This window comes from Drosophila gunungcola, unplaced genomic scaffold (genome assembly GCF_025200985.1).
Source record: "Drosophila gunungcola strain Sukarami unplaced genomic scaffold, Dgunungcola_SK_2 000060F, whole genome shotgun sequence".
Taxonomy (NCBI): domain Eukaryota; kingdom Metazoa; phylum Arthropoda; class Insecta; order Diptera; family Drosophilidae; genus Drosophila; species Drosophila gunungcola.
The window spans coordinates 483,169-501,897 of record NW_026453223.1 but is presented as its reverse complement, the minus strand read 5'-3'; the positions used below and the strand labels follow the sequence as shown (position 1 = coordinate 501,897).

The window sequence follows — 18,729 nt, the reverse complement described above, 5'->3', positions numbered from 1 at the left end:
ATAACTTCTAACTTGGGTTAGTTCTAAAAATATAAAACGCGAATTCTTCAGTTCCTTTATTTCTTAAAGTACACTTTCGTTCGAGTTATCGAATTTTCAAAGACGGTAAAGGTAACATTTTAAAAATCTATACTTTGAAAGATATGATTCCTATTTACCGGGTAACATGTTCTCAGAAGCAACTGTTTTTGATGGTCACGAATGGTAGGTCGTAAAAAAAAACAGTTTATTCCTGTGTTATTAGCTGGTCATTTTGTCTGCCTATATTTTCCCTTTATTAATCCTGCATACTTTTTATTGCATAATTGACAGTTGTGATAAAGGTCAGGGGTCGTGGTAGAGCACGAACGTGGCTCTAATAGCACCCAGCCTACAGATAAACAAGCTAACACTTGTCGAAAACAGTGCGCGACTTTTCAAGTCAATCAAAAGGGGAAAACAAAAATGAAAAAGGACTGAATGTGAAGGGGGCAGAGCAGAGGCTAACCCGTTGAAGGCCCAGGCTTTTGGCTTCGTTAAGGCTCCAGATCCCCGAGTGACAGTCTGACGGATGGACGGACGGACCCATAGACGTCGATATGTTGTGGCATGGTGAGTCGACTCCGCGTGAACTTTCCGACACACAGTCATAAGGATACGTTCATCATAGTTGACCTACATTTGAACATGCAATGGCCTCCGCTCGGACGCTTGTCTTTTGATTAAAAATCCAATAAAAAGTGAATTACAAACAAAACAGAAAAAAAAGGAAATATAAAAGTTATAAGACAAGGCAGTAGCTTTCAGATTAAATTATTTCCAATTAACCCCTTTCCAATTACGATACATTCTAGCATTATACCCCACACATTTGCCCAATTTGTACCTTCCGGACAAATACATATATGTATGCTGAATATTTTGTACCTCTTTCTCACTTCAGGTAAGCTGACTGGCAGAATCATACTTACAAGAGCGGTTTGGTAAACTCAGCTGTGTTCTGGCTTAGTCCCCGCCCCAAAACATCCCGAATGTGGCTAGCCTTCACCTGTAACGGACGAAAAACGTGTTTAAATAATTGAAATGACTAATGAATGCCGTTCGATGATTCAACGGCACCAGCTGCATGAACACTCGGATTTGATTGAGCGCCCCCCTCTGGCTATCAATTTCTCTATAAGTCGAGAGCCAATAGCCGGCGACAATTGATTTCGCCTGGGGATCGGTTTGGTGGCCATTTCACGCCCCACTGGAAAAGTGCCAACGTGTAAAAACTTTAATTGAAAATTCAACTTGCAATCCCCATTAGGTAAAGATTCCATTCTTTGTGCTAGACTTTAAACGGTCAAAAAGTGACAGCGATTCGCCTGAGGAGAAATTTGGTACAGCTTTATAAAAAGGAACCTCCTCCCCCCTGCCTTAAATTTATTTTTTAATTGAACATGGTATTTCACTGTCAAAATAATTTAATTAATAGTGGAAAAATCGTAAAAAAAAAATGTTGTGCTTCGTAGGAAATCGGATTTGACGATAGCTTAGTTTTATTTCACTGTTGTTTGATATTTGGCAGACCGAAATTTATGTACACTGTACCTATAACCATAAATGTATTACCCTATATGCCTACAAAAAGGTTATCCTTAATCAATTGCGTTCAATATCAGTGCGTCGCTTTGAGTCATGATTAGATCATGTTTGATTCCCGCAATGAAGCCAATAATTGTCCCTCTACTCAATGAGCCTAGTTTAAGAGTGTCTTTTTTATCCGCTCTTGTTTTGGATTTATTGCTGCACGATTTGGACCCAAACTGACTGATTTTGATTCCAGTCCAGTCCACAAACAATGACACAACAGGACCGCCCAACACGTGTTTATCGCCGTCGTTAGCTGTTTGCCCTTCGCTGTTTGCTCCACTTCACAGCCGACTGGGGACCGCCACCAAATATATGTAGTTACGTCAATCATTTGCTGCCAGTCTGGTTTACGGGAACAATCAGACGCTACTGTACATCGGGGGTCAAATGTAATCTATGCCATGTGCCGCCGACTTCGCTTTCCGTTCCGATTAACGGCTTCATTCACTAGAAATTGGGGAATTTAAACATTTCAATTCGGATTTCGAGTCGTTACGCAGTGAAGCTCTAAACTATTAAGTTGAGAATATTTCGTTTTTATGTTTGTTTGCTGCTAGCAACTAAAACAAGTACAATATAATTACACCCCCCTCTTTTTACCAATCACAAATCGCTGCAGGGCTACATTTACGAACATGGCCCTTAAAAATATTTTAAAAAGATTTTGTAAGGAACAAAACAAAAACAAAATTAATTAAACTAATCATACAAATGTAATGAGATAGACAATTTATGCGAGTACATTTTAATGTGCATTTTATACATGTTCATTTGCCAATTACACTGAGAAACACTGATTTTTTTTGATTATACAACTCTAATTATGTAGTTCATTCTAATTAAGATTTTTTTCACGCTAATGTGAATTTGTCATTTGTTATCCCAGAAAAATGTTTTTTCATAAATTTTTTGTAGTTCAAAATAAATTTAAGGCAATTATACAAATTTGGCTTCTAAGTTTAAATAATACCGCCTCTTGAAAATAATTTAAACAAAACGCTTTAACGTAGGTGATTTACTTTCACGCGCGATATCAAAATATTGCACTTTAATGCGAAAACTAAGAGTGCGATTGTGCTTTGTATAGCCTACATTATCATAATTTTTAACGTGTATGAACATTTTCTCAAACATTTTTGTTGTGTGTATTAGAGCAAATGTGTGTATGGATCAATGGGTGGTTATTGAGAAGTGGTTGTTCGCTTGGTTGAGGCGTGACTGCATCCAATATTGGTTGCACAGATAGCGCCGGTATCACGACGAACATTTTACGACAGGCGCAGACTACCAAGATTGCCACCAGCCAGGTCGTCGCCAGACGGAGGGAAGTGTGGGAAAAGGTCGTTGGGGATGCTCAGGCCACCATCGCCATTGGGGCCCGAATCAATAAATTGACAGCGGCAGCATCAGCAGGGCAAGATTGGAAAGGATATTTTCAGGGAGTCAACTAAGAGATGGCAATATTAATGCATTTTTATATTCCTGCAGCGTTGAAAAATACTGGTCAGCGTAGTTATTTATCATGAAGGATTCTTGTCAATCTCAATAATCGGGTTTTGCAATTTCTGTAATGGCGTCGTTCATAAGGACATACAGGTATGAATACAAGACGCCAATAACACGATAAAAAATTAATTGTTATCATGTTGTAATCCTTGTTCTAAAGCTTTAATTGAACAAAGCCAGAAAATGTATTAGTATGATAAATGTTGATCTCTTTTGTTCTGAAGAATTCGCGGTCTTGTTTTCTTTATGAATATATTTGGGATACAAAATCATTTTACTTTGCTAAACACAAGATCCTCTTGTTTTGAAGCACTAGTCATCTTTTGTTGATATAGGCTTTAAATAATTAAAACTAACAGATATGTTATTGTGGACTTTATTAATTCCTTTTTGTTATAAAGGATACACAATCAAATCTAAAACTGAACTAAAATGAGTAAAACAATACAAAGCCAACAATTCCAAGGTGCAACTCGCTGTTGATCCTGATCAATAATATGCATTCATACGTCAAATGGTCGGAAACGGAACTTTTGTTCGATAAAAAATATTCCCCTTTTCTCCTCGAGTGCCAGGGGTATAAAATATGAATTATATTACGTTACATTACACCTTGGCTTGGTCGCTCAAAAAAAAAAAAAGATGGTGCTGGGTAGTGGGTGGTAGAATAGTAGAGTGGTGGGAGGGCATAGAAAAATAGAATGGCATCGCCATAGCAACCGCAGGAAAACAAAAAGTACCAAGCATAAAGAAATGCAAAGAAAATATCGAATGAAACTCTTCAAGAAACGACCATCACTGAGAGGGCAGCAGCCACAATTGAAGTGCTGGTTACTTGGGGTGGATGCAGGAAGCAACTGTTCAACAAAAAGAAATGAAATATGCGCATAAATTTCATATCGTTTTTATGATTTTCTTCTCTCTCGTCGTCTTTGCTTAGTTTTTCCCGTATAAATTTTTTTTATCTTCATGGTGCTTCTGACTTTGTTTTTCTCAACCTTTGTCTCATTTCGTTGCTGCCATATACGATTCTAGCTTTCCCATTTAACTGGTTAAACCCAATGGGTCTTAACACTTTTTTCAACTCAACATTCACATCTCACGTTCTCAAAAGTCATCCTGGAGGCTCCTTTCTAAAAGAAAATCGAGGTGCTAATAAAGCAGTAGATACGAGTGTTGTTTTGATGCCCATGCACATCATAAATGCGCACTCTACCCACTCAAATTGTAAAAGAAAAAACAGGGTATCGCCCACAAGTTTAGGGTTAGAGTTTCCAAGCTTGAATATAAAATTTGTTTTCGTATTTGGGATTTAAATGAAAGTTAAATGGATTGCACTGCCATAGTCGGGACTGTATTCCTTCTCTTCTCATAAAAAGTAATGACAAATTTTCTCAATTACCATACACCATATCTGCTGTTTTGTAATCATGTTAAATACTGTTTGCATTAGGAATATCTAAAAACACGACGGACTTGATATAAGTAAGCCTTTAAATGCATATTATGACAATAATATGTCTTATTTCTCCAGTTTACAGGAGAACTCCAGTAATTGAAATAAGCTTAGACCCATTGAGCAAAAGGCCTTTTCATATTCCTACATTATTGATAGCTGATTGTGGCACACTTACTGTCAACTTATGGCAATTCATCAGTTTTGGATGCTCCGCAACCTGACCCTAATGGATTTTGCGGGCATCCAAACATCCTAACATCCAAACCTCTGGAGCTTTGCGGCCTCCTCGACACAAAACAGAGTCGAGCACACAGAAGACGGGAGTTGGGTGAGCAGATGGACAGGAGTAGCGCTTGCAGTTTGTTTTGGTATTTCTATTCATTATGAGAATTGAAAAGGAATAGACCGGGCTCCGTATACTGTGTGGCGCATTCGTTGGGGCATTATGAAAAGGGAATTTTTCATTTACGCACATTTCAATGATGGCCAAGAATGTGATTTTTGGCCATAGAAACTACTTTCTGATGCTGCAGGCACAGCAACGCAAAAAAAACATATGCAAAATCGACATGGGCGAATATATGTATATCAGAGAAACTAATTAGAGGACTGCTCGATGGTCCATGGTTCGAGACGAAATCGAAATGTGTCCAGAGCACTCAAATGACTCAAATCAATCAAAAGGAAAACTTTTATCCTCATTTATCCTGCTGCTACTGCTGTTGCCGCTGCTGCTGCTGCTGCTGCTGCTCTTTCTACTTTCTCCTTTCACTTCGGCGTGTCCTTTCCAACTCTCGGCAGAACTTCCGGCCAGAATGGGGGAACGCGTGCTAGTCATTTTTGAGTGACAGCTGATGTGGGTACAAGTGTGTGTGGTGTGTATGGTGTATATGGTGTGTGTGCACGCCACCACGTCTGCAATTTGGAAATAAGTTATTTATGACCTTTCAATTTCTGGTGCTCTTTGGCCAGAGCCGTCACATTCGTTTAGCACGAGTTTATATGACTCGAGGTTTGCACAATGTTTCATGTGTACAAATTGGAATCTAAACTGTATGGGGAAACAGTTCCAAGAACTTACTAATCACACCAAATGACCCCTTAGCTGGTAAAAACAGGAAGCAAAAACTCAAATAAAAGGACGTCATCTGACTCAAACAAAAATAATTTATATTTCTGGCAAAGATAAATGTTTAATAGGCTGCCTCTGATAGACTTGACAAAATAAGTGTGCTCCAATTGAGACTTTAACTTTGATGGCTTATTTTAAAAGCATGTGCAACGGTATGAGTTCAAGTTGATTACTTTTATAAATGTTATATTTTAACAACAGAAACAACAAAACTTTCTTTATTCTTTGATGTACCGTAAAACAATAAAATATAAGGATGTTTGCTTTGTTTAAGGAGAACATTAATGTTACGGATAACAGAAAATGCTACAATGACTATTATAAGATCGAATTATAATCAGTTCATGGGCAATAAATGTTTATTTGTTTTTTATCTATGGACAAATCAAACCGAACAATAATTTCAAAGAGTATAAAGAAATTTAAACCTTTGACTTTATGGTTTTATTTTGAAATCGGTAAACAGACTATAATATATTAATTTATATAATTTTTTTGTTTTTTAATTTTTATTTAATTTTTTCTAAAAATCCACTATGCATTGTGGCAACCTTTAGATTACAAACAAAATTCTTGCCATACAATTATTTGCTGCAGAATAAAAAATCCTAGATATTCAAAAAATTCCATATCAGACAGGCTCCCCAGAAAGCGATACAATAAACAAGAGGTTTTTTATAAATAATACACCTGCGTACAGTTAACGCTTTTTGTAGCAGGGCAGTGCAGTGAGTGGCGGGTATATGAAAGTCGAGGGAACTCTACTATAGCCTTCTTTCTTATTTTATAACTGCAGTGGGCAACTGCAGCACACCAAAGTTAAGTAAAGACAAAGAGACAAAAGCCAGCACAATTTTCACTTCAAGTGCTTTGTTTGACGCTGCGGCTGATGGCTGATGGCCGGATGGGTGGATGGGTGGAGGGCTGTACTGAACTGGGTTGGGGGTAAAAACTTTGGGCACGCACGGGCAATACTTTTCACTTTGTTCGTACTTAACGCTTACTTTCATCGCAGAGACAGCTCTGTGCTGCGACGCTGCCACCTTCATAAAGGAGCGCTCTTGGCCGGCAATAAAAAAATAATTTAACAGTTTTGGGCCCAGGGCCACATCCACGGGGATGGGCCTTCGACAACCCACAACCCACCATACACACTGCTTCCGGAGAACCCATATATGAGGGACACTACACCCAAAAAACTAATAAATAATATCTATATTTTTTAAAAAACCTACAAATTTTACGCCAATTTTGACCTCAAAGAAAAACATATGGTTGCAGCAATTTAAATGGTATAGTATTTTTAAAAAATGCTGATTTTGGATTTCAAATTAACTGCGGAACAAGATATTTTATAAAAGATGAGATTTATATGAATTCTTTTACGTGTTTTTAGAGTGGACTTAAGTTAAGAAAGCAATGACATAAAAATGCAACTCCATTACAAGTGCTCTCAAAAAACAACCAAAAACCAGAATGTCCTAAAAAGTATTCAAATTACCTATATTTCTGGAATAGTGTAGGTATATGGTTCACATTCTGATGTTTTTGGGCAATCCATTATCTAAATCAACAAATTTGTGTCCATTTTGGCTTTTTCGGTCACGGCTATCCGGATAGGATATATGGGCATTTCTCTAAGTGTACAGGCTGAGCCTGGGGCATCATTGTCTAGGCACGCGTTGGGCTGTCCGCAAAACAGTTTCTGGACATTTCCGAAATGCGAGCGAGATTTGCTCGCCAGATGCGATATCAGCGATGTAGCCTGCGAAAGTTTTAAGCTTGCTGGGCTGGGTAAATGTTTTCTGCTCTTTCGCCCGTCGGTGCCCGGTGTACTCTTTGTGAATATCTGCCTTCTTTATCTGCCATCGCTGCGGGTTGTTGCGCCGTAAAAGCCGAAGTTATGGCCACCAGGCCGTAGGCCCAAAAGTTTTCATTTTTATTTGAAGCCCCAACCAACCAGCTCTGCCAAAGTCAAGGCTTGGAGCCATACAACTGAGTCATTTGCTGATTATATAATAAATTAATTAACGCGAGGTTGCGTAAAAATGCCAAGTTAGCATCATGATTTTCTAGATTATCATGGGCAAACCTTAAGCACCATTTACCACATTTAGCTTTTCATATTTAAATGAATGAAAATGTTCTATACCAATTTTAGCAAATATTTTTTTGAAATTTAAAAAAACAGGCCTATGAAAGGGTTTGCTTTTAAAACTTTTATGTTTGAATGTAAATAGCGCAATAATTATAAGTTTGAACTTGAAATCAAATTTGAAATAGAAATTGAAATTCTTAAAATTTCTCCATTTTTTTTCTATTTTATATTGATATATCTATCAGTATCTGGTTTGATATACATCCAATTGCGCTACTAGTTCACCTAACTTACACATTTACAAGTCACAATTTTAAAAGCTTTTAAACAGAAGGAATATCTATTTTTCCCAAAATAGGGTAAAGGAGTGTGAAACAATTGCCTTTTAAGTTAACTTTATGCAAATCCGGCCCGATTGTTCCCAATTCAAAGTGGCCTTTCGCAATTCGTATAGAAGGGGTAGATTGGAATGGGAAAGAACTCTGCCGGCAATTGTAGTTGCTGTCGTACTTACTCAACTTTTTGAAGCGACCGCAAAATCTGTTATTAGTGTCAAGTGGACTTGTGAGACACTTTGCACTCTGACCACCGTTTCCTCCCTTCACCTCCACCTCCACATCCACCCCAGTGGCACTGTCAATCTTCTCTTAGATTCGCCACGTCCGTTCCCATGCTGTTGCTCCGCCAACCTCGAACCCATAGTTGGATTAATACGAATTTGCGGCTATGTGGCTGCCACTGCTGGAAAACTTTTGTTAGATGTTGCAAAATATTAAATTGCGGTAATGTGGCAAAGGGATGGAATGGGTGAAGACGGGCGGGCTGGCAGCTTTAAAGCAGCACTCTTGTTAAAAGTATATTCGATAGTTCGATTTAGAAGTTTACTCTCAGCCACCGAAGCAACATAGTTGTTCAAGTTTTCATCTCACGAAATGGCAGACACAGAGGCACCCTGCTGCGAAGCTCAGAAGTTTGGCACACATTTTGGCGACAAGTGGCGGACAACTCGCTGCGAGGTCAATCAAAATCAATTTGGCTTTCTGCCTTTTTTACCCCCTGGTAGTGGCTTTTTTATGGGGCATACAGGACAAAAAAATGTATATGGGCATTTCCGTCAAAAGTTCAACTAGGCCAAAAAACTTGAAAGTAAGTTACACCCAATTTATATTTGATTTTGGCCCCGTTATTTTCTAAAAACATGGACACTCTACCAGTCTAAGCGATTGATCTGTAATTTTAAAAAATTTTTATGAGCAAACTTGTTTGGAGTAAACAGTGGTTTTTTTAATTGTATATTAAATTTTTTTTTAATTTATGAGAACAATAAATTGTGTTAAAATTTTTTTCTTAGAACATAATTAAGTTCATTTTTTTTTTTAGAGAAAAATGTTTAATATCAGAATTGGATGTATTTTGAATTTTTGTCGGTATTTTTCATTTCTTTGTTATTTTGTTATTTAAACCTATGAGAACGACAAAATATGTTTAAAATTTATGGTGAAACACATATTTTGCATTCAACTAAAATGTTATCAAACTACACGTAAAACATTGAAATTGTTATATATATATATATATGTTTAACCTGAAATAATAGCAAACAAATAGTAAGAGATACGAATATCAAATACTGAGTTTCTTATTTTTTTAATCTGTGCAGCTTAAACGGGGATTCTCCCTTCAAAAGTCTATGTTCAGAGTAAAGTGCAATTGGGGGCTTTGGCATTCAGCATTTCTTCATTCGATCAATATTTTCACTTCGCACCGGCACTTGAGTAAAGAAAGGGCAATCCGTCGTATCCTTTCAAGGCCACTCAATCAATCAATAAGCCGCGAAACGTCTGAGCAGCAGCGATATTAACAACAACAGAACACTTGATTTCGAGCTGAAAAGGGTTTCTTCAACCGGCAGTTCACTTCGAAATAAGCTGCATTCATGGGCACAAAGCGGATAGGAGGTCTGGCTGGAGGAGGAGTGGGCCAAGGTAAATCGGGCTTAAGATGCATTGTCGCATTGGGGCGCACAAACAGAAAACATAACCTCAACTGAACTGAATTGAACTGACATAAGCAGCTCGCGAATCGTGAGTCGTGAGTTGTGAGTTGTGAGTTGTGAGTCTTGAAACTCGAACCTCCAACCTCTTGGGCGCTTTAGTCAAAAACAGAAACTGAAACTCTCTGACATTTCTGTGGCTTCAATGACAAAACAGCCAAGGGGAAGGAAAAATGGGCATGGGCTGGCTGCCTGGCTGCGAAGACGACAACTCTGCGACGAGGCTTTTGAATTTATGAGCGTATTTAATTAGCCAAGATGGAGGAAAAGAACCTAAACTTAAGTCAACGAATCAGCTCAAGCGGCAGCTGTTGGCTTTGATTGATTGATTGAGGCATCGCCTGAGTGGCAGCTGAAGTGCGGTATATTTAATTTGGCATGGGGAAGTGGCAGGAAGCGCCCACCTCCCTCCGCCCACCGCCCCCAATCTACACCCACTGTTGGCCACTGTCAAAGTCAAAGTCAATGCCCATGATGCCGAAATGGCCATTCAAAATGTGGCTGATTTATTATGTGTTAAGACAACAGATTTACTTGGATTTGTTGTTGTTGGATGTTTTAAGTAAGAGGTGAGTGTATGCAAGCCAAGCCAAGCCAGGCCATCCATCCAACCATCCATCCATCCATCCATCCATCCGTCCGTCCGTCCATCCATCCGTCCTTCTGTCGTTCCATCGTCCCGCTAGACATCTCCAGGATGCGTCGCAGGCTGGCAGATTGAGTGAAAAAAAGGCCTTGGGCTTTGCCTTTGCTTCCTTGCTGGGTGACTGGATGGTTGGATGGTTGGATGGCTGGATGGCTGGGTGGCTAATGGACGGTGGAAAGGAGCAACTGTCGACAGAAGGATTTGGCAATTGATGCGAGTGCAGAGTGGGGAGCGGAGACCGGCGAGTGGAGAGTGGTGAGAATAGTCCACTCCCCTGAATAAATACGTAAGGAAATGGACATCCAGAGGCGGCACAAATCGGAGGAGCCCAAGGTGAAATTGGAAATAACAGGGAAATAAGCGAGAAAGACGACGACGACGACGATGACTGGAGTGAAGGAATAAACCCAAATTAAATAAATTATTGCGTCTTCGGCTTAGAATTCAGTTCCCAGTTCCTTTTTATTTCGGCAGTCTACTTATGCGGAATATATCATTGAAGCCAGTTCTTTCCCGGCAGATTTCCCATATTATTGTCTTATTTAAGTTGCATTAGTGTCTTATTTATGGCCACTCGATGTCTGGGTAGTGTGAATTCGTTTTGGCCCGGCTCGAAAAACTTCTTGCCACGTACACATGTACACACGAATGTATAAATATTTTTTTTTGGCAGTCGTCTGCATAAACCATTACTAACTGCTGCTTCTGACCCAGCTCTCGCGCATCTTTTCGAGGGTCGTGGCCCCAATCGCAGATTTCTGGGAGTGGTTGATGGCAGTGGTTGATGGTAGTGGTTGCTTTCGTGGTTGGATGCGTGGTGTGGAGACAAAAGATGGGTCACGTGTTTCGTGACCCGACATGGTCATGTTGAAAACGAACGAGCAAGCAAGTTAACTTTGGCAGGCCGAGATTTATATACCCTTGAAGCCATCAATTTACAGCACAAACAATTAGACTCAAAAAAAATGAGGTCATCAAGCCACCACCCAATTTGTTTCTCGCTTTTAAACTTTAATATCATATGGATCTTGATTGAATAAATGCATTTTGTTCAATACTTCTTGGCACATCATTCATGTAGTACCTATTTGCCAATGAAACAACCTATGTTAAGTGCATTCGGTTTTGTTTTGGCTTAAAAATCGATATTTAACGTTTATTGTTTGCTGTTTGCCTTTGTTTATGACTTTGTTAAGTGAACTGTGATTAATTTAATTGCGTAATTGAATATCTGCCTGAGTATAGAGTGTTTGCAAATCAAACAGCACCAAACATGCAAGCTCCGTAAAATTCGCATACACTTAAAGTGTTTCACATATTTTTGATTAAGCCATTAGCCATTAAAAAACAGTATTCAGCCAAAACAGTACACCCAAGATCAATTTTTTTTTTGGTAATTAAAATTACTTTGAAACACGGAACCCTAAGCTTATAAAAGTAAAGGAATTTATCTCAAAACTCCATTTTGAATAACATTTTTAATACTTTCGTGGTTGGAATACTGTTATGTTTATTTATGATTATTGATCAATGGTTTTCCTTTTATTTGCAGGTAAGAGCAAGCCACGAATATAAGATGCGATAATCAGGTAATTTAGATTCAGTATTTAATATATAATCAATATTTTTTTTTTAAATTCCTTTTTGCATTAATTAAAGAATGTGACGAACTTAAAAAAAACGGGTGGGCCAATAAATTAAACTGTAGATTTTGGTTCACAAACAAGTTTTCAAAAAACAAACAATTTAATTTTAAGTTTTAGGCGTTGCACAACGGTCTTATAGTTTCTATTAAATTACTCATTCGACACGTGAGCCAGTCCGAATTTTGTACAAACAAATCTCTTTACCATTTCCAACCTCGTCCACTTATTAATCTCGCTAAAATTTAAGTCCAAATTTGGGGAGCAATATAACATATTTTTGTTTGGAGAACTGTACTTAGAATTTTATAACACAAATTTTTGATCAGTGCGCAGACCCTAAAACGCTTTAAGGAGGACCTTTAAATTTGCATAAATATTTCGACCACCATAACGTTTATGCCCATAAAAAAAACGGAAAATAGACGAAACTCTTTCAAATTAATTTCATTTATATTCATTGCAATAATGAACAGTAAAAAAATCTACTTCAAGAAGCATAAAATGTCGGTTTATTATTCAAAATTAATATTGAAACAATTTAGAAAAGAAATCTATTTCTTTTTTTTTTAATCCGTTTGATTTGTAAAGGAATTAACCACGTGTATTTTTTCGGTGTGAATTTTCCGCCTGCAGTTATAAAAATTAAACTTAAAAAACGTATCGTGCGCTTAATGCGTTTAATAAAACAATCGCGAATGAAAATCAAAAACCACACCTCTACAAAGCCATATAAATTTGCTTTGTTTATGGTGCAGATATTCACTTAACTTAACCCGCCCGCACAATAAACACATGAAAAATTTTAAAAGGATTTTCTCTGGATACCGGGATGCCGAACAAAAACTCAAACCGTATAAATATACGTTAACAGCATTTAATAACATTGATTTATTTGTGGCAATTGCTCCTCCATGATAACGACAACTATAGCTGCATAAGCAGCATTGAAGTCAAAACATTGTTGACATATTGATGAAATATTGTAATGATAACAAATAAATCTTATGTGAAGGTACACGAGTATGTAGGGTAATTAAAAAAAAAAAATATCAATCGCGAGTACAGAAAGAAAATGTGCTTTAATATTTAATTTGCCCTTTTGCAAGGTAAATTTTAAAGATTAAAAGTGTATATAAAAAAAAACAACCCTTAACTCAAAAAATAGATGGGATCTTAATCTATTTTTTGAGTTAAGTATGAGTTCATAAACCCTAAATTTTTGATCGGCTTTTTTTAACTTATCATTATCTATAAAAGGATTTCTATTTATAGGATTTAGAATTTTGAGTTACAATAAAAAACCTAGATTGTGAGATAGTCAATTATATTTTCCTTTAATATATTTATTTTATGAAAATATTTTTTTAATTCTTATTACAATTCAGAACATCCTTAACTCATATCTTAGAGCTGTCATAGTAGCAAGGTTATTCGTAGCACCGAACTTAACCACTTACCTTTTCCTCCAAAAGAGAAAAGTACTTACTTGCTAAAGTTTGTATGCGTATTTATCAACTTTGTGGCGCTATGCTTAGACTTAGACAAAGGTTATGGTGTTAAGGAGCGCCAATGTGTGTGTGGTGTGCTTTCAAACTTCATCTGCACTTGGAGCGGCTTTTAGTGGCTTACCCCCGCACATTTGGTTACTTGCTGGAGCTTTAATTAAATACATTTAACAATGTATATTCATTAATTTCAAGAGTTTTTTTTTTTTCTTTTTTTTTTTTTTTTTTTGCCCTGCAGCTAGTTGTGGTTACTTATTGTCTGCCAACTTTTCCCGACCCGACCCGACCCGACCGGTCCCGTCCCGTCCCGTCTCCATTACCATTTATATTACCTCCTACGTCGTCCTGTTGTTCGCTGCTCCACACATCGCCAATGCTTACTTCTGCACTAATTTGCACACCCACATCAACCATTACCCCCACCCTCGCAACATGCGTTGTGTTTTTAATTAATATTTTCTGCGCTGCATTATCCGCTTCTGCGGCATGCAAAACAACAATTTATGACCAGTCCCGACGAACTAGAGCTGCTGAAGTTGAACATTTTAATGCGACTGACAAATGATCAGCGCAAATATAGGGCAAACTTCCATAACTGCGATTATTCATTCGCGGAAATTAAACTTTTTCAACTACTAACAGGGCAGAATATGACTGATCTATCAAATTTGATTCGAGCTGTAGCATAATGTCCAAGAAATTAATTTTAATGCCCGTTAAATACATTTATTATGACAATTTTATTATTTCTAAACTGGCTTACTCTGCACTCGGCGACATTAAGGGCATAGTAGAATCGTTTCAGAGTATTACTTAAGGAAAAAATAACTTTGTGAGTCAAATTTAAAATGGGTTCCTAAAATGTAATAGCTAGAATTTTTAAGTTTATACACAGTCCTTTTATTTATTTAATATCTTATTTTGAGGAGTCAATTTAATCAAATAAAACAATAAAATAATTTGATGAAACAACTGCTCTCAGATAAAAGCAAGTATTTCAAACGGAAATTTTTTTACATTTTTGTGGTTTGTGTTGGCTACAAATCATTTCAAAGTACAATCCAAGGATAAAACACAATTATTGTTGATCACTATCACCGTTTTGTACACATGGCTGTATTATTATTTTTTTGATGGCCTTCAAATATTTGAAATTCTTCTTCAAATCACAAACAAAGTCATGTCCGAATTCGTAAATTGTTGTTTTATTTTTTTTCTCTCTTGAAGAAGGATATGCAAGTGCCAGCTGTCGAATGAGTCCCCAACTAGCTTGATCTTTTCTCGGCCTCTCCATCGACGCATAACCAGCACGGAATGGTCTATATTTTGGTTATGGCTACCGTGGAGCGTAAAATATGACCGGTAATGTGAATGGGGCTCACTGAAGAGGGAGCTCGATGTAGTGCTGGAGTAGAGAGTCGAGTTTGGAGCAGATCCTTCGAATTTGCGGTACTGTGCGGTGCGGAGCGGCAGCGACTGTCACGTTTGCAACAAATGGCGCATGGCACGCAAAGGGCTAATGTAATTCGTGTATTTTACTTGATTTCATGTTACGTGCACAATCGGCCAAATTGCAAGGCATCGGAGCAAGCCAAAGAGAGCCTTGAGTTTGAGGCTTCACAGGCCCAACCGAAAGCAAAACCAAAACCAAAACCAAAACCGAATACTAAAACCGAAACCGAAACCAAAACCAAAACCAAAGCCCCCCGAGGCACCTCTATTTGGGGTGACACTGTCACGGCCAAGGATTGCAATTGGTGCCTTGCTGCAAGTGGCAAGTGGCAAGTGGCAGGTGGAAGGCTGAAAGTGGCAACAGGAATAGGAATAGGAACTGGAACAGGAACAGGAACAGGAGCAGGCATAGGAACAGCAAAGTGAGTGGCGAATGCAAGTGGCAACCACCTGGAGTTCCTGATTTTCAGCCTGGCTGGAAGGCAGAGCACAGCGCATCCGCATCCGCATCCCATCGCACCGCATCGCATTTATTAGCATTTTTATGTGAACACTTTTTCGAGTTTCGACAATTTCAGACGCAGCGAGGCGAGGGTTTTAATTAAGTTTGAGAATAGAGAGTGGCGGAGGTGTGAGTGGTGAGTGGTGAGTTGTGAGTTGTGAGTGGTGGGATGAGCTCTTTTTCTCGAATAAAATTGGGTCTGAGCTTTGGGGAGCAAGAGTTTGCCTGGGAAAAACTTGTTCAAATTTTTCTCGGCTCACTCTTTGTGGCCTGACCGAGCGACTGTCCGTCTGTCTGTCTGTCTGTCTGTCTGTCCGTTTGTGTGTCTGTTTGTTGAGTTGCCACTAGTGCTCTCCTCGTTGTTCACAAAAAGTTGCATTCAAAATTGCAATTTTATATGCACAACGACGGATTTGTGCCGGTCGCATTGCTCACTATCAACTTTGCAAACAATTTGTGACAGCCCTGGGGGATAATCGAGAGTGGCCCAAATAGAGGAAGGAATCAATTTGATTGTCAGAAAAATATTCAGCGAACTGCATTAAGTAATGTCCGCCCACTTCCACACCCACTAGATTAATAATTTAGCAAAGAAAAAAGTCTATATTAAATGAAATTGTATAATTTTTGAACTAAAGTTTCAAACAATTACCATTTTCATTGTTTTATAATTAATAAGTCTCCTCCCCACAATGAAAACAAAAAAAGAAAACATCAACATAAACATAAACAGAAACATGACACCTTCTCAATGTAAATCCCTCCTATTTATGCTGCCACCAAATGTAAACGTGTTTATTCTTTTTGTGTTCGAAATCCTGGAATTGTTCATTATAACATATAAATTCTTTTTTATGTATTAAGAGGCGACACACTTGCACTCATTTTACTCACAGAAAAAAATAGGTACCCGTAATTAGAGTCGAAAGTTATGCAATTTAGGTAAAAAAAAACATGCTATGCTCGAACCTAGCATGAATATCTAATTTCGAGGAGCCAACTTAATCAAGAGAAATGAAATTATTTGATGAAACAACTATTGTCAGATACACGCATGTTTGTCAAACAGCCAAATGCTCAAAACTCAAGGCAAGAGCATTAAGAGAAAGAACATAATTGTATTCTATACATTTTATGGTTGCTTGGCTAAAAATTAATTTTATTTTGATGGTGTTGATGGCGGCACTGGAATTTTGAAATTAAGCCATGCCAGTAAGGAGCGTGCCCCGCCTCCTTTTCCGTCTCTAATTGTTTTTTAAATACGTCTCAAATGCTCTTTATTTCAAGACGAGCCATGAACAAAGCGCAGTGCCAGCGAACAACAAATGCAAAGCTCAACTTCAACGCGAAAGCCGAAGCCGAATTGAAAGCGCCCAAGTCTTTGCCTCGAAAATGGGGCGTGACAGAAATGAGCACACAAGTGTCATAATCACACATATAGCTACAGCTACAGATACAGCTACAGCTACATATACACATGCATTTGCTTACTTGAGCTAGAGATTTACCTTCAAGTGAGCAGCTTTTTAACACTTTTACTTTCAGCAATGCTCGACAGCAGCAACTCATTTAATTTCGACTACCCTCCCCCGCAATTTTCCCACGCCGCCATGTTGCCTCCAGAAACCCATGCACCTTCCCGTGAAGTCGTTGCGTTGCCTAATTGTCGTCTATCTCTAGTCGACAGTCGACAGTCGTGCCCCAATAGCCCCCACTGCTGCTGCTGTTTGCTGCCTCAGCGCAAAATGTTGCTGCTCTAATTAGAATGAAACAATTTTCATTTCATTCTACATTTTCATGTTGTCGTCTCCGTCGTCGTAGTCGTCGCAGTCGTCGTTTCCATTGCTCTCGTAGTCGTCGCTTGCTCGGCCCAAAATAAATAATTTACGCCAGGGCTGCTACTTTCGCTGAGCCAAGCGAAATTCATAGAAATTATGCCAGGCAAGGAGAATGTTTCTCCTTTCCATTTTAATTCCAATGTACTCTCGCAACACTACACGGTAAAGAAATGCACTGATTTGAATCCTTTTCTGATGACTTTTCCTTTTATAGACCAAATGCTATTCGAGGATATAAACTTGATGATATGTAACTTATTATATTGTCTTAACTCAAACTTTTTAGATTTCTTACGATAGTTCTGCTGAACACGTATGATCACTGATCAAGTTGCAAAAATTCTTTCATTATGATCAGCAAAAAAAGAATTGAAATTTATTTTTATTGATATACCTATCATACTTTATTTCTGTGTGAACACCATCGATAAACAAAACTATCGATAGAGCAGTATTATGCGAATAGCCAATTGATTTCGAACTGTTTCGTTTTTTTTTTTTTTGTGCACGGGTATATATGACTCTATCTGTAACCACAATGTATATCAAAGATGTGGTGTCCTGATGCAATTTCGCCTGCGCGCAGTCAACGCTGCTGCAGCATATTGCAGCAGCAACAACCGCATAAAGACATTAAGCGCATTTAATTTAAAGTGGCGAGATGAATGGAAATTTGCTGAGGCAACCCACTGAGCACATGACCTGCATTATATGTACATCGCAGTTAAGGGTAAGTGGGGGGATCAGTGGTGCGGATCCATCCAGGCAATGTCCTCGTGTTGTGGCATCATCTCCTCTAATGACTCAAAATGGTTGCTAGTCGAAAGAAACTACCAGCTGCTGACAGTTTTCGATAATTTCAGAGCTGCTGGGATTGATAGTGATGGTGATGCTGATGGTGATGAGGCTGCCTAATTATATCTTGATTGCGAAATGTACAGAATTTGTTGGCAGAGTGTGGGATTATATTAAACTGCGGTCCGGGGCTCAACTCGGGCGGGACTCTAATGGAAATGAGATGCTTCATGAGTCAGACTCTTGACAGTTTTATGGTCTATTAAGCATTTCGGCGTAGCTAATAAACCTACTGAAGGGTTATAAGCGGTTAAAAACCATGTTAATGCGAAAATCTCCTACACGATTAGCCCAAAAACTGGGTCATTTTGAAACCACAACCTCATGATCAAAAATTAATTAATTTTTTTTTCGGCCTCCGTTTACCGCATCAAAATGCCTACCTAAGCTTTTATGCTAATTCTTTCGTACTTAGTGAGCATA

At 38.3% G+C, this 18,729-nt stretch overlaps 1 protein-coding gene across 8 annotated transcripts in view; it reads left to right on the top strand.

The window, feature by feature from the left end:
• LOC128264232 (uncharacterized) overlaps nt 1–18,729 on the top strand; it is a 117,041-nt gene that overhangs the window by 43,009 nt on the left and 55,303 nt on the right. Inside the window, exon 4 of one of the 8 annotated variants that reach the window (XM_052999619.1) lies at nt 12,061–12,097. The exons of 6 other annotated variants lie outside the window; for them this stretch is intronic. The gene's annotated coding sequence lies outside the window, so the exon portion shown is untranslated. Of the gene's footprint in view, nt 1–12,060; nt 12,098–18,729 lie in introns of those variants that run through there. One more of the 8 variants, XM_052999616.1, reaches the window with a different exon arrangement.